The sequence below is a fragment of the Pteropus vampyrus genome, unplaced genomic scaffold, assembly GCF_000151845.1.
Source record: "Pteropus vampyrus isolate Shadow unplaced genomic scaffold, Pvam_2.0 Scaffold11, whole genome shotgun sequence".
Taxonomy (NCBI): domain Eukaryota; kingdom Metazoa; phylum Chordata; class Mammalia; order Chiroptera; family Pteropodidae; genus Pteropus; species Pteropus vampyrus.
In genome coordinates, this window is record NW_011888792.1 from 8693461 (window position 1) to 8710191 (window position 16731).

At 36.6% G+C, this 16731-nt stretch overlaps 1 long non-coding RNA gene across 2 annotated transcripts in view; it reads right to left on the reverse strand.

Moving 5' to 3' along the window:
• The window catches only part of LOC111731269, a 213032-nt gene that overhangs the window by 190508 nt on the left and 5793 nt on the right, over window positions 1–16731 (reverse strand). Inside the window, exon 1 of one of the 2 annotated variants that reach the window (XR_002777052.1) lies at window positions 16436–16456. The exons of the other annotated variant lie outside the window; for it this stretch is intronic. This is a non-coding gene — a long non-coding RNA (uncharacterized LOC111731269). Of the gene's footprint in view, window positions 1–16435; window positions 16457–16731 lie in introns of those variants that run through there. 2 annotated transcript variants of the gene reach the window in all.

Consider the following 16731-nt stretch of genomic DNA (forward strand, 5'->3'; position numbering starts at 1 on the left):
GCACTAAGGATGTCAAATCAGAATGGAATAATCTCTCCTCCACATAGTGATCTGAGGTGACTATTACCTCAAGAGAAGCCAAAATAATTTACCACTGAACTCTTGGTATTATCTTCCTAATGCTTTCTCCTATAAATAATTATCTGGGAAACAGGGGAACAAAAATTATCTGTTAAATAATTTCTTATGTTCTCTTGATCTCATATTGAGTTAACATAGTTCTAATAGCTCTTTTAGACTTCAAGATGAGAATGACCTCAAGAAATAAATTTTTCAATACTGAATATAATATTACTTAGCACAATAATGGTTCTGAGGAGTCCTGAGTTAAGAACTCTATATCCTCAGTGAGTACTGTTTATTGTATACAAGCATTCTTCTAGAGACACTTTGGGAAATGCTGCCCTAAACAATTAAAATTGACCTGAATCTTTCTTTAAGCAATACTAAATCTGGTGTTTGCCTGGTAGATTTCTTTCCACTTAGAGTTTCCTATATATTTCTAGTGTATCTTAATGATTCATGTTGAATTTAAAAAGAAAATGGAGCCATTCTTCTATCAAAAATCCAAAACACTAATTCAAAAACATATATGCATTCCTATGTTCACTGAAGCACTATTTTCAATAGCCAAGATATGGAAGCAACCTAAATGACCATCAATAGACAATTAGATGAAGAAAATGTGGTACATATATATAATGGAATATTACTCAGCCATAAAAAAGAATGAAATTTTACCATTTGCAACAACATGGATGGACCTAAAGGGTATTATGCTAAGTAAAATAAGCCAGATTAAGAAAGATAAGTACCATATGATATCACTTATATGTGGAATCTAAAGAACAAAACAGTGGAACAAACTAAACAGAAACAGACTCATGGACACAGCAAACAAACTAATGGCTGCCAGAAGGGACAAGAGTTGGTGGTGGCTCAATGAGAAAGGTGAAGGAATTAAACACAAATTGGTAGTTACAAAATAGTCGTGGAGATGTAAAGTACAGCATAGAGAATGTTAATAATACTGCAACACTATGTATAGTGTCAGATGTGTACTAGACTAATCAGGGTTCACCGCATAAATTATATAAATGTCTAACCACTATGCTGTACACCTGAAATTAATATAAAATAAAACTAAATGTCAACTGTAATTGAAAAATAAATAAATAAATTTTTAAAAGGAGCTAGAATCATTAAATGAAATTGTAAAGAGGTCTAGTAATCTGGTTTTTATAGAGATGAAAACTTAATTGGAATGATAATGTTCATGAAAAGGGAAATACGGCCAAAATTACACAGGACATAAGACAAATACTAACATGTGTCATCCCTGCTTTTAACCCATTATGTTAATTTATCACAGTGGTCCAAGCCACAGTCCTACTTTTTCTTTCCATTATTCTCCAAGCCTGCCTCCCGCTTATCTACTCCATTATTCTGCACTCTCAGAACTCCTGATTTTTCAATCCACTCCTTCTTCCCCTACTTACCTCGCTTGCTTGAATAGATGCCTTGGTCATGGGCTGCTTCTTCCCCTTGAACTTCGGCATCTGTCACCATCACTTTATTCTTAGATACAAATCTTGTCCCCATCCTCCAGATCCACACGTTGCCCAGTTCCCTGGATCCATCAGGAGGTATCGAAAAGAACACAGATCTCCAAACTACTAATCCACACATCATTCTTCACATTAGATTCACTGACTCACTGTCTCTTCAGTAAATTCTCTCATTTATCTTATTGAAAGGATAATCAAGACGGTTAAGTTTCCAGCTGGGGCAACGGGAAAGAGAGACGTGCAAAGAGTTTAACATAGCAAATAAATAAATAAATAAATTGTTTCCCTATAATGATCTTTGAATTAACCAAATAAAGTACTAAGCTTTTTTTTATTTTTAATTAAAAACTATATTATTAGTGACAAATACGTTATAACTTGAGTTTAACATTGGCCAGGCTGATCACGTAGAGCTATCCAGTCCAAATAAGCAACAAACTTTGTTGTTCAATAGAAATCTGAGTTCTCTCGATAAGCATTGTAGAAGAAGAAAAAGAAATACTAACAAAGGACAGATTAACAGGAGGAAAAAAACAGTTTATTTATAAGTATAATGAGCATAACACAGGTAAACTCAATGATGAGTAATTCAAAGGAGTAGTTAGAATTGGAGCCTTATATACCATCTTAACAAAGGGTGATAATTGTGGAGAAGTAACAAGACAAAGGAAAAGGGATTTGGGTTTTTAGGGGAAGTAAATTGTTGGAAGGTAAATATATGGGGAGAAACTAATGGAAGATAAGAATTATGTTAGTAAGGTTTGTTTATAGAGACTCATCTCAGTGCTCACTTTCTACCTCCTGCAATAAGGGCTGTTCTTTCCTTTCTAATATAGGAGAGGGAAGAGAGGCATAACTTCACAATGGGAAATTGTGTCCTGCTTTTAGGGAGAAAAAGGAAAGTACAGAGATTTCCTCTTGTTTCTTAATTGCCTTCGACTTAATATAACCCTTATGCAAAAGTGGCATATTTTGAGGTGGCATATTTTGATCCCCTTCAGCATAAAATGGGATGACGAGAAAGGCTGTGTGCATTAGGAACTGTAGGGTTACAAAAACATCCAGCCTTGGATCTAAGGAAAAAGTCTCTTAAAGTGATAGCTCTTTACTTCTTCATTTTGTGTGAACTGATGCTTGATTCATATCATATGAATCATATTTGATTCTATAGAAAGTAAGAAGACTTGAAACTATAAATTAAGAGATTAAAAAACATGAATAATCCTTAAAATGTCTATCCAGAGCATATCTGACCAACTTACTACATTTGTCTTCCTATATTGCTAACGAGCTGTACAAATGAATATTTGGAACCTAAAAACTTGAAATAAAAAGTGCTTTTGATCTATAAGTAAATACCCTCTTGCTGGCAAGCTAGTCTCATTTATTATGGCTTCTAATATACCTGATAAAAAAAATAAATGAATAGTTTTTTCCTAATTATGAAAAAACAAGAATCCTTAATTCGAGAATGAAAAAAAAGCATGTTTTTCAGAGAATGTATTAGAGGACAGCTTATGTGATTTTTCCCTTCAAGACAGTAGAATCAGTACTGTGCTTATTCTAGTGATGAATGTGGAGTAGAAGTAAAGAGCAACAGAACTCAAGGACACAAATTCAACTATGAGGAAGATAATTTTGAACAACCTTACAGAAGTCCAAATCAACTACAAAACAATCTCCAGCCTCCTCCCCTCCCCTCTCCTTTCTTCACCTCCTCTCTCTCTCTCTCTTATTGAAATGTCTTTTTAGTCTTTTTTTTCTATCTAGGGAACTAAGATTTCGGTAACATGAATATTTTTTATTTCAGTCTCAAGACTTTTTTTGTATATGATGCTTCCTGCCAAATAGTTGAGCCATTAGAATTATAGATCTAGCCTGTAACATTGTGTGTTGTCCTTTAGTTGACCGTCTGGACCAATGAAAGGCACTGTTGTGAAGACATGCCCCTTTGCCCTTGTGGTTACCATTTTATTCCCAAGGATTTCCAAGGGTGAAGCTATTATATTGCTCCAGCTACTGTATTCACTCTATTGAGTCACATTTTGGCTAAAAGCCTAATAGAAGGCAGAGTCAATACAGAATTCAGATGAATTTATTCTTCAATATTTTTTAAAAGACTCTTTTATAACAAGGCCCTACTGGCAATTAACAGCAATATAATTGACAGTTATAAAATCACAATAATATAGACACATGTGTCATTTACTTTAACTAACGCATTAAAAGAATAAAATTCTTATGTACAGTGAATTTCTTTTAACCTGTTATTGATTTTAACCTAAATTCAGATACACATACTGCTGGCAGAAATTTGGCCTCTGTATGTAGTATTAGTTATAACTAAGAATGTGGTTACTCATATAAAATCAAATATTTTAAATAAAAGTAACATTGTTCTGATAAAATATTAATCAAATCTTCAAAATTTTAATAATATAACAAAAACATTATAAAACAAAAATAATAAAACTATACTATATTATACTAAGGGAAACTCTGAAATCCATTATGCCTCATTTGCATCTGCTTCTATAAAGAAAGCAAATTCTAAACCTACAATATTCTACTTTCCACAAACCTCCAAATACTTCAACGCTTGAGACAACTGTCTTAATTTCTATTTGTGCTTCAAACACAAATTGAAGAAACTGATTTCTCTCTAAACACTTGTGTTTAATAGTCCTTAGAGTCACTCTGTTGCTAACTTGCTGTGTTATCCTAGACAATTCATTTTAAATCTCTAGATTTTGGTCTCCTCACTTATAAAATTAGGAGAAACAGGAAGTTTAGACTTCAGTGGTTCTCACATTAAGTTTCCTTAGAGATGCTTCAGAGACAGTAAGAGAGAAGCTCAATTTTGTCTCTATTATGTATGGAGGCCCCACATAGGGACACCATGAAAAACTAGGTTGGAGGGGATTTATTTAGCTGACTCCCAAAAAAACAACCTCAAATAAACATATGACCTAAGTAAAAATAGTGTGCTGGCTATGGAAACAGAGCCTCAAGACAAGCCTCTAGCCACAGCATACCTGCAAACAGGCTGTTGCCCCCAAACCTCTTTCATATAGAAATTCTCAAGGCACCACTGAACCCACATTTACTATTTCATTTTTCAGAACATTATTTTGGGGGTTTTCCTCAATTTTTTTGCAAATGATTAGCATAATCAAATAAGTATGGGTTTTATAGTTGGGTCAGTTGGGAATCAATTTCTAATCTGCTTTCCGTGGGCAGGTTCTTTAACATCTCAGAGCCTCAGTCTTCCTCATCTTAAAACTGAGGTTAATAATACCCAACCCACAAAGTTGCTGGGGCAATTAACAAAATACTGCATGTAACTGGGATGTTAAAAAAATTGGGTGGCTTTACCTGGGCTGTGAGAACTCCACAGTCCTTCAAGCTGTTACTTCTAAGACATCTGATACGCTCTGAGACATTACACACATTAGTGTTCTTTGCCTTTCATACTCCAGTGTCCTTACTTTCACCTCACACTCTATGTGAAAATTAGTTCTTTCATTTCAGTTTTCACAAGCATTCACAAGTAAAAGTGTGAGCACACAAGGTGATTCATATATTTCTCTCTCTTCCTGGCTTCCTCTCCCACATCTATCTCTACCTTTCTAAGCCTCCCAAGGATTGGTCTGAGGGTCCTAATTTTTTCCTGTCTCAATTACGATAAACATATTGCTTACTATAAAATCTTGGCAATAGCTATTATTCATATCCTGTTTCTAGCTCACACATTATACATGCATTATCTTCAACAGTTATAGAAAATATCATTCTAAAAATATCTAGGCATTGTAATTGTCTCCCCAACATTTATTCTATCAATCCCTCATTATTTAGTAGTTATGTTGTTTAGATTTAGATAAATCTTATTACTCAAAGTCTGGTCCATGGACCAGAAACTGCAAAAATGCAAAATCTCAAGACTCATTTTAGACTAATGAGTTAGAGCCACAGATAACCCCATCTCTCTTACCTCACAATCCTTGAGAGTTCATGGAAGTCCCACCTAAACCAATCAGTGCCATAATTCCTGGTCTCAAGAATTAATTTAGGATGTGGATAATACTAAAATCATAAGATTGCCCAAACAGAATGATGCTCAAGGTTTGTGCTTTGTGTGTATCAACAGGGGCCCTCTCTTCCCCACCACACCATTCCCTCAAATATGAATAAGGAAACAGGAACTCTGGTTGTTCTGCACAGCCATCTTGTAACAATTAAGGAAAATGTTTGAAGACAAATCCAAAGAGGGTTGGCCCTCAACCAGAATTCTGATGTACTGCCCTGTGAAGCTCATCCTACCTTTTTAACACATAAGCAAGCAAATTCAGCTAAATTTTTGAGGCTGAAGGAAACCATGACCTAAAAGCCAAATCTGGTTTGTACTCCTCCAAACTAAGAATAATCTTTACATTTTAAAAAGGTATAGGGTAAGAAGAAGAAGGAAGAAGAAGAGGGGGAGGAGTAGGGGATAAGGAGAAGGAGAAATAGAGACATATGTGGCCCACAAAACCTAAAATATTTACTATCTAGCTCTTTTTGCAAATATCTGCTGACCTCTAGGCAACAGAAGTATCTACCTCTTCATGCATGTAAATGGCTTAGCACATAGCAGCTACTCAATTAATATTAGTTCACAATAATACTCTCCTTTTAAATTCTCCCTTCTCTAAGATTCTGTGATGTAATACATAAAACTAGCAAGTGAAATATGCATATATTATGTAAAATCATATTTCTGTACAACTGTAATTCTTTATATCCATCAAGAGATTGTGTTGTATTACATAATGGTTAAGAGCACTAGCTCTAGAACTAGCCTGCCTGGGACCCAACCCTGATCACTCATTAGTTGTAAGACTGTGGGCAAGTTATTGAACCTTTCTATGCCTGGTTTTCATCTAAGTTGGAAATAATATTCATAGTATCTATCTCAATTGGGTTGACATGATGGTTAAATGAGTATTACATGTAAAGTACCTCAGATAGTGCCTAACACGTGGTAAAACAAATTCACAAATGCTTTCTTTATCATATCTCTGCTTTACAATTTTCTAAAATGTTTAAATACCAATCAAGAGCCATCCTAATGTTGGTAGAGATGTATAATTGTTCAACGAATGTTCACAACTGTGAGGACCTAGGAGCAGATTGTTCCCAACACTATAAACTCCCTCTAACTGATCACCGAGATCCTCACTGATACTTTCTGCGCATTGTTCTTGGGTAGGATGGTGTGGGATTGGTAAAAACATTCCCTGTTGCCCCCCAATTCTCAAACTGTGGGCACTGGGAAAGGAATAAGAAAGAAGACTAAAAAGGTACCTGAAGAAATTGCTATTCTGCTTTCTCCTTTATTGGTTTATTGGTTTAAATGCTAATCAGCCACTTCTTAGAACAAGAAATGTCCCCCAGAGCATTCCTTTTGACCTTTCTTAATTTCCTCTCCTTTCTTTCCCTCTGACTTTATTTTTAGATGGATATCAAACAGGAAATTCCACTCCACCAAGAAATGGTGTAATTTCTAGCTAGAGATTGGAGGGTGGAGCCCATTGGGAAATCAGTAATGGAGACTGGATCGGAAGCTGGGCAGAAAGAAAAAAAGAGGGATACTGGTAAAATAAGAGGCTATCTCTATTCCTTTTTCCCCTACTGGGGATAAAACCAGTGGCTTCAATTTATGCTTAAGAAATAACTTCTAAATAACAGACCAGTTGATTTAAGGCAAAATTCAAAATTCAAAAGACTGGCAAGACCTACTGAGTGGATATAGCCACAGAACTGTTCTAATGCCCCAATGCCGGATGGAGGAGGCTGTGCAGGGTACTGAGAGACATAACAATGATTTGCCACTTATTGCTAAGTGTTGCCAAATGTGCTTTAAGTACCTCATGTACTGGAAATACACTGCAAATTACCTTCTTTATGTAGTGAATCGGAACAGAAGCTTTTTCTTTCTTTCCTGTTTATATTATCGATCACTGCATATTCAAATCCACCTCTTCTGCCTTGTAAGAAATTGATGTATAGGATGTACTTTATAACACTTGTACCTTTTGGATTTGAATCCATAAGATGTCACACAGCACAATATGACCTTTCTGAACAAGTCTATTGGCTTACATGTAGTTTCAACTTCTTAAGCCAAGAAATACAAAATCTCTTATAACTACTAAAATTTTCAAAAATTATTTTGAAATTCTCAGAGATAGCATTAGAGTAAGTTAAATCTGGATTAAAGAATCAACTGGAAACTTAATTCTACAAAACAATATCACTAAGGACGTCTAGTATCGGTTTCTGTAGTGTAGAAGATCTGGGAGTAGGCTTTCAAGTTGGGAGATTAGAATTTTTGTTGACTTGCACATAACTAGGTAAAAAACTGTTGTACACTTGCATTACCAAACTGGCAAGCTCCCATAACAAATTTGGAAATTGGCCTGCTGATCATAAAATTCACTTTTACAAAAATAATGATTAACAAATGATTTACTACTGTGAAACCTTAAAGTTTTAATCTATTAAAAATCATCAAAATTAAGGTTTATTTTTAGTCTGTCCTCTTCATTATATTTAACTATTTTTTAGCCAAGTAAAACTTGCTTATAGTAAAAAATTGTAATGGTAGAAAAAGGTAAATATGTGTATATATATATATGACTCCCTTCTACCACAGACATCATCAGAGAGGAAACTATTACTAATAGTTTAAGTGACTTTCCTATAGTCACCAGCTGATAAGTGATAGAATTGGCATCAATCTACCAAATCTATCCTCTGCTCCCTATACTACACAGAGCTCATCATCCTTTTAGCATCGCTAGGCATCAATAATCTTAAAGAAATATTCTTTGTCTTTACCTGAAGAAGCTGAACTTAAATATATTTGATAGTATATGTTTGGATATCAGAAGGGCCAAAAGCACACTACACATAAAAGGTACAACAGGATTTCAGAGAAAGAAGAAACAATTATGGACGTAGGAGTCCAGAAAAGGCTAATCGATATGACTTAGAGCATGTTACTACTCGTGTCCCTCCGCACTTAGTTTTTTCAACTACAAATCTAAGATAATGCCTTTCTGGTAGCATTTCTAAGCAGATCAAATGAAGGCATTAACACAAAGCCCGATGAATCAATCAATGTTGGTTTTTGCTGCCATCTCCAAAATTTACTTCCAATTTCCTTCCACCCTTAGCCTTTATATTATTTGAAAAAAATAACCATTTTGAAGAAAAATTATATATCCTTTTTCCATGACTCACATAAACTGCTAGCTTCCTGGAATTCAAAAATGCTAAATCTTTTCAAAATATTTCTTGAAAATAAAAATTTAAAAATATTTTTGAATATTTCTAAATCAAAAAGCATAAATAGTTTCAAAATAACTGTCAAGCCTTGTAATTTCTGCTCAAAGATTATAAAATGAAAATAAGTTAAAACCAGTTATAGAAAAAAATATCATGGCCTCAGATAATGAGGATGGGAGAACGTTATGCGAATGGGGCCAAGAAGTGGCCTGAAGGAACAATAAGAAAGACATTGGCTTCTTCCCTCTCCCGCTGAGTTGAGATGGAAGGTGGAAAGAATGGGAGGAGACCAGGAGATGTCTATTGGAGAGGGCAACAGAATACAGGGTATTAATATTCCTCCATAACGTCTCCCCTTTAATTGATATTCACCTGTAGTCAGTCTTATCTCTCTAATTACATTCACAGCCCCAGGAATACCAAACTCCTGGGACATTTGGTTTTCAGGCTTTGCTTTAAGGTGTTTCCTCAATTGTTAGCAACTTGACCTCTCTTGATACCTCCTGAATTTCTGACAATGTCTCATCTTCCTTACTGTAGTTATGTATGACATCTTGGCTTTGACAGAGATGATGCCTTTTCTTGGACTGGTGGGCCTCTTGCCCCAGTAAGAGGCTGTATCTCCTAGTAAATTCCTAGAGTAACATGCCATAATTTAACATCAACTGCATACTGCCCTACTCAGTGTTTATTTTATACAGGGCTGAGTACCACCTACCCTCACCCTTACTAGACCTAGATACCTTAAACGAAGGAACCAAGTTGCAGCTTATACATTTCTTAATTGCTACCTTAATTTTCTCACCTTGAAACTTTACCTAAATTTTTATAAGACATTTGAGGAAAGATTGTTAAATAACCATTTCTTATTTTGGTAATTACACCACACACCTCTTATGCACCAGTTTACACATTCTGTTGGCTTCAACCCTTATTCTAACCGTTGCTGCAGAAACTAGTTCCTTGCAGATTTCAACCACTTTCAAGTTGATGCAATCTGGCAGGACTTCCCTCTGAACAATGGGAGAGGAGAATCAATGGATAAATGTTTCCTCCCTTCTTCCCCTCTTGGTTCTGAGATATATTTCACATGCTTTCTCGGAAGGCCCCACAGGACTGAAGAAACAGTTGCCCATTCGTGTGACCAACTTGATACATTGTTGCATTGGCTCTTCCCTCTTCCTGTTTGACTCCCCTGTCCTTGTCTTCGGATCCCTAAGATTACATTCCTAAATAAACATCTCCTCACATGGGCCTCTGCCTCAGGCTCTGCTTTTGAGGGCAAGCTGGTATATTGATCAGAGTCCAGACAGAAAATAGAAACGGCACCAGAAATTTGAATAGAGAAAATGTATTATAAAGATTTATTAACTTGTAACAGAGGATTAACTACAAAGGGGTAAGAGAATAGTAAAGAGCATGAGAAGAGCATATAAAGGAAGCAGCCACTACTTCTAGGGCTAAGACGAAGTATTCAAAGAAGAAATAAATTTGGAAGAGGATTCTCCATAAGGCTGAAAATCAAACCTCAGTAGAAAAGGTATGGCTGTGGCCTTGAATGGCTGAATTAGCTAGACTGCCACTGTCCAGGGATAGCCAGCAGGAAACTGCCTTTTGAGATGCCAAAGAGGAAGCCATCCTCTGGGATGCCAGGAAGACTCTCCAGGAAGCAGCCCCATGGGGTTCTGGTGAGACCCTCCAGGAAGCTTCTGACAACACTGGCCAGGAAGCCACCCCCTAAAACTCACTAAAAAACCACCCCCTGGGGTGTTAGCAAAACTAGCGGAATATTGAGCATAACTAAGAGTAAGCAAAAACAAATATACTGAAAATGCAAGAGAAACTCCTTCCTGTAGTGTACTTCCAGCTCTTTTCAGCAGCAAAGCTTAACATTGTGCCAGCTGGCTAAGGAAAAAAATGTTTACAGGTTCCAACTCCATTATTACAAAGCCAGGCAAAGGGTGAATTGGGACCATCAAGGCAATAAGTGACAAATAGCATAACAAAGAAAAAAAAACTGTATCCTACCTAATGGGTAAAACATGTTCTTTTCCCCTGGCTATTTACCAAAATAGTCAGGACAGAAAAGCTTAGCCAGGAGCAGCAGCTTCTTTCTAGTATCTGCCCAAACCATATCCCACTCACCTGCTGTTCTTTCCTTTTACCCTCCCTGGTTCCCGGCTCACAATAGTACCTGAGCCTTCCTTGCTTTCATGACTTACATTTTCCACTCTTCAGCTCCTCATATTTATGACTGTATGTGAGAAATGCTCTTGTGGCTCAGTTTGGCCCAAAAGATCCCATGCAGGCCATGCCAACTAATGAGCTTCCCCACCAGGGGCAGGCATTCAGCATCTCCCTTTCTTTCATACTTTATTCAGATATAGCTCTTGTAAGATGTAAGAGTAATAGCTCATGTAAGGTGCTAACCAGACCCTTTGAATCCAAACTGAGTAGGTCTTCTAACATTATGTCGACTTCTTTCTCACTCAATAAATCCATCGTAATAATTGATAAACTTTGGAAAGGTCATTTCTATTAATAAAAATACTGCCAAAGTCCTATGACTAAAAACATTCATGTTGGAGTCAGACAAACTAGTGTTCAGTTTCTGGCTCTGCCACCTGTGTGCTCTTAATCAAATATTTAGACTTTTCAATCTTATTCTATTCTGTATAATGCAGATAATTTTTCTTTCATAAGGTTATTTTGAGAAGCATTTATTTACCCAATAAATGTTTTTGAGCACCTATACTATGTGCCAGAAATTTTGCTAAATGACAAAAGAAAAAGTAATGTATATAAACATCTGGCTCATGGTAGAATCTTAATAAAAAATTTTCTTCCCTTTTCCTTCCCTTTGTGACTGTAAACATTGTCCAAAGTAAATGAGCAACAAAATTTAGTAATCATTATTCCTCTAATTTGTGTTTCTTTGTTTTATAGGAAGCACAAAAGAAAAATCTTTATAGATTACATTCATACATTAGCCTTATTAGGGTTTGTCCCTATAAGAATACTCGGGTGGCTATATTCATAAGTACTTCAAATATTAATTATTTATATGAAATATGCCAAAAGAGAAAAGTATCTCAGATATGCTGCTGTGTGTGATTAAGATCATTGTTAGTGGGCATATATGCTCTCTATTGCATCCATTATAAATAATAGTATACATATCAAATGCCTTTGACATTCTTAGTATTTCAAAGATTTTTGTAAGCTGAAACATTAACATTTTACATATGGGGACAGAGAAGTTAAGTCATTTGCCCAAGGTCACTCAGTACATCAGTGACATAATTACTAGTTAGGCTTCCAGTGCCCCAGTCCTCCTGCCTCTTCCCTTTCCTTGAGAAAGGTTTTGCCTATAGTGACGGCTACTTGCCTTTCACTCTTCTCTTAAGAAAGTACACTGGGTAAAATAAGTATTACTTGCATTTTCTTTCAAATCAAACTAATCAGAAAATAAAATTAAAGCACATTTATTTAGCAGAAAGCTACTCTTTCCATTAATGAGAATTTTATTAAATATAATAAAATATTTCAGGCAATTCTTTTCTTCCTGGTGTTTTTTTCCCCTTCCTTTCTCAGATTTATTGAAAAGCATTTTTATTAGTGCAATAATAGGCTCCGGGACATGCAATTATATTGAGATGCTGACACTTTCCTGTTAGTTGCAGCCTTTGGCCTGAGGCCAAACACTGAACCCAAGCATATGAGTTTCTCTGCAAGCAGTCCTGGCATGCCACTCTTATGCATTTGTCCTTACAGCAACCTCCAATTTTCACCCACTATAGAGAGAATTAACTAATTTTTCCCTCCTGTTACAATCCATCGAAATAGATATTTCCATCTACATTTTAGGAAAAACCAAAAATTCTTTAGGAAATTTTTGGAAGATGCAGGTAAGGACAGACCTGATTAAAAGTTTTGACTTCAGTTTCATGTAGGGAAATACCATAGGGTTTCATTACTTTATGAGTCATTTACAAACATGAAAGGCAAATGCTTGTGCCTTTGTCACGTGTTTTCTTTATAGCTTTAACTTCTGTACATTTTTTATTGCAAATCCTCCTCTTCCCAAGCTCTGAGCCAGAGCATTTCAGAGTAAAAATGTAGATATCGACTATAGATAAAATATAGATCCTAACCTCTGAAACTTTTTAAATTTCTCAGGCAAAAATAAACCATCCTTAAAAAAATAAAAAAGAAACCACCAGAGGACGCTTCTGAATCTACTCCCACTTTCTGTTTAAAGACAATGAGTCTGAATATTAAAGAATTTAAATCTCATATTTGCTAGATTCTGTGCCACTGATCTTCCCCACACATCCCAACCGCATTTTTGGAAACACTGTGTGTGTCGTTAGAAAAGCCCCACACAAAGCTTAAAAACTTTGCTTTTCAGTTAGATGTGAAAAATGAGAATACATGCACGTACAACTAGACTACACCCTCTAAAGATATCTCTGGCTTGAATATGAGCAAAAACAAAGGGCAAAGTTGGTTTCTGCCTTCCCTAGCCTTGCCCAGTAAGCTTACTGATGACCTTCAACCCCCACAGGTCCTTTGACCATTTCAGCAAAGTGTGGCAGTGTTCGGGGTGTCATTTCCTCAGCCAGGAGGTCAAGTCTAGAAACACTAGTCCTTCTGACTTAAACTGGGTGTGAGAGAAGTCCCAATCATTCGTGTTTCCTTTGAACTACAGTGCCCCAACACTGGCCATATTTCTCCTTTCTTTCTCATGGTTAGGGCCATCCTACATTTCCTAGGGTCATTTCAGTTCTACTGAATTAGGATCCTGACTGCAGTGTATCTCTTATCAGTCTCCTTTCCCGAACACCTGCTCCTGCTTTAATCTCGTCAGACCTCCTTGGAAGCAGAGCACCCCCACTCAGTGATAAAGACTATTGTGAGCACTTTGAAACACTGATGCCAACCCAGATCAGAGCCAGTGGTCACAGTCTACTGATTACATTCCTACATACCTTCCTTTAGATTGGCCCTACAGCCAGGTACAAATGAAACCCCAGTCCAACCCAACCACCTCCCACCACCCACCCTCCAGAGATGTCACATGCCTCCAAGTTAGTCTCAGGGGTTCAAGTGGTACAAAAGTCAGAATAGATGTGAGGTGGGGGAAATTGAAGTTGTAACCAGAATAGCCTCTTTATAACAGAGAGGGGATTATGATGAGGTAGCTGGTGATACTTTACTGCTCGCCAAATCAACTCCATGTCAGCATCACAGAGAGCTAATATGGAGGAATGAAAACTGCTTGAGTGACAGGAATAGGTAAAGGCCTGGTAAACAGGTAACAAGTGAGACTTCAGGTCCTCTCTCTCTCACAAAGAGTGTAAGATAAGGAGCCACATTCCCATACCAACAAGATAAGAGAATATAATTTACACACGGTTTTTTAAACCATACACATTTGTTATTCTGTTCTTTTATGTAATCATAAAAAGATCAAGAGTATAAAATATAGAAGCACACTTATGTATGTATATATATGCAGACATGTATGTATATATGATACATAATATTATATATATTACAGTGATATATTAGATTTATCACAGTACCCACTGGAACCTCAGTAAAGACATTCTTATGTTTTCTGCCTCTCAACAACACATACACCCCTCTGTAAATTCTCTGACAGCTCTCATAATTTACATGGCTTCTGTTCCCTTCCTACCTGCCCCCCACACCTAGATTATAGGTCTCAACTGTCTGGTGTGTTCTATCACCTACCCTCTTGCTTCTATCACTGGCCAACGTATCACTGATTTGCCTTTCACCTTAAACCAGCTTCCTATCCTCCTTACTCACCAACACTTTACCGCTTTCTTTAAATATTCTACCCATGGGCAAGAAATAATTCCCATATAATTTTACCCTTATAAATCTCACTCAAGTACATCGAATTTTCCTTGTCAAATTACTTCTGTTTTCACTCAGAGCCCTAGAATGACATGAACAAAGATTAAATGTAAGCAAGTATAACTAATAAATTCTCTTCTAAATTAATATTTGGATCAGTATGTAGATAATAATTGCCATTCATACCAGTAACAGCATTAATTTTGAAGCTAGAGCCAGAGAATCATTAGGGCCATATAAATTGGGAATTACTCTATTTGAAATGCTTATTTCATTGGAATCTAGTTATATAAAATATTGCAGAGAACTTCTTTCTATTATATCCTAATTTTTATGATGCCCAAGAAATATACATTGGTCACATTTTATGTGCAGGATGAATGAAAACTCTGCTTAATTCAACACTCGATATTACAAAGGATAGGAGTATTACCATTTACAGCTTAAATGTCACCTCTAACTGTATATAAGGAAAATACATATTCAATATTCAGTCTCCCTGACCCATTGGGTTTGAACTGTAGAATTGTCGGCATAATTTTTGTTTAATTCAGGAAGTGTTGTTACTTCAAATTTTGAACATAAAGTGAGACTTTATTGATATTTTTAACAGATGTTGGGTTTTTCTATAATCCCAAAATATGCAACTAGGGCTCAAAGCTAAGGAAATTAAAGAGATTTACCAAAGATCGGAGACACTGTCCCCAAGGCTTACTAAAAGTCAGCTGAGAGGATTCTACCCAATTAATTATTGCCCTCCTACCACTACCTCTGCCATTTATATTAGCAGAGGCTGGGAAAAGGAAAGAAGAAAGTCATTGGGATCACCGGCCTTATGGGAAATTCGGAGATCCTGGTGAGAAAAGATTCTCTTGCCTCTTCATGGAGAAGAGAAAGGGGCACCTTCCCCCTACTAGATAAATGAGGAGAAATCCAAGAGAATCACTTGGGAAGTTGAGAGGAGGCTACCTGAAGAAGACAGGTATATCACTCCTCAGTATGATAGTTTCTGAGATAGCGGACTTGCTCACCTGCCTCAGTGCCTATTTCAAGAGGAGGAAAAAAAAAAAAGAACTGAGGAGATGGATAATAGGGTGAAAACAGCTGTCAGGTTCACACCAGTTTTCAGTAATTCAGGTGAACATAGCAGAGAATACCTGAATTCTGCCCAAGAAGAAGACCGCCATCCAAACCTGAACCTACACAGCACCAAAGACAGAGTGAGGCAGCCCCATTCTCCCAGGGCTCTTTGAAAAAGCTGCACACATGCCCTCAGAGGAGCCAGCTTTCAGATAACTGCCATGCCAGGGCCAGTAAAATGTAAGCAAAAGAAGAAGTAATAGCTAAGTGAAAACCAGTTAAGGGACACTTTCCCTTTTCACTTATCCCTCCTTTCACTCCCACAATGTCAGAGGAGCTAGATCCAGCATAAGAAGAAAGATAAGACATTCAAGACACACAGTGTGAGACCTTTCCAGCCTTCCAAAATGCTAAAGTAAGAAGAATGAAAGAACAGACGTCGTTCCCTTCCTCCCTTCTGACTAACCGTGCTCTGGAAGGAGGGAGTGATACAATTCAAATCAGTCAATGAACTGAAGATTTTAACCGAATTAGACAGAATAATCTCAGAAAGTTAAGCAATTTACCTGGGATGTGTCTATGGGCTCCACAACACAGACAAAAAGATTCTTAACAATATGCTTGAAGGCAGATCTTAAAATGTTAATAATTCACTTGGTTTAAACTCTTCAAATAAACCAGATATATTCTCATAGACCTCAAGCATGAATTTGCATAATTTGCAAATTACTACCATGCACTTTACTTTTGAAAAGTGTGATGTTTTGGAACTCAAGAAGGTGAGTTTAGCAGCAGCTATCAAAATGTCTTGAGAAGGGATATTTATGAATCTAGCCCAGATGTAGGAATCTGTAGCCAGATG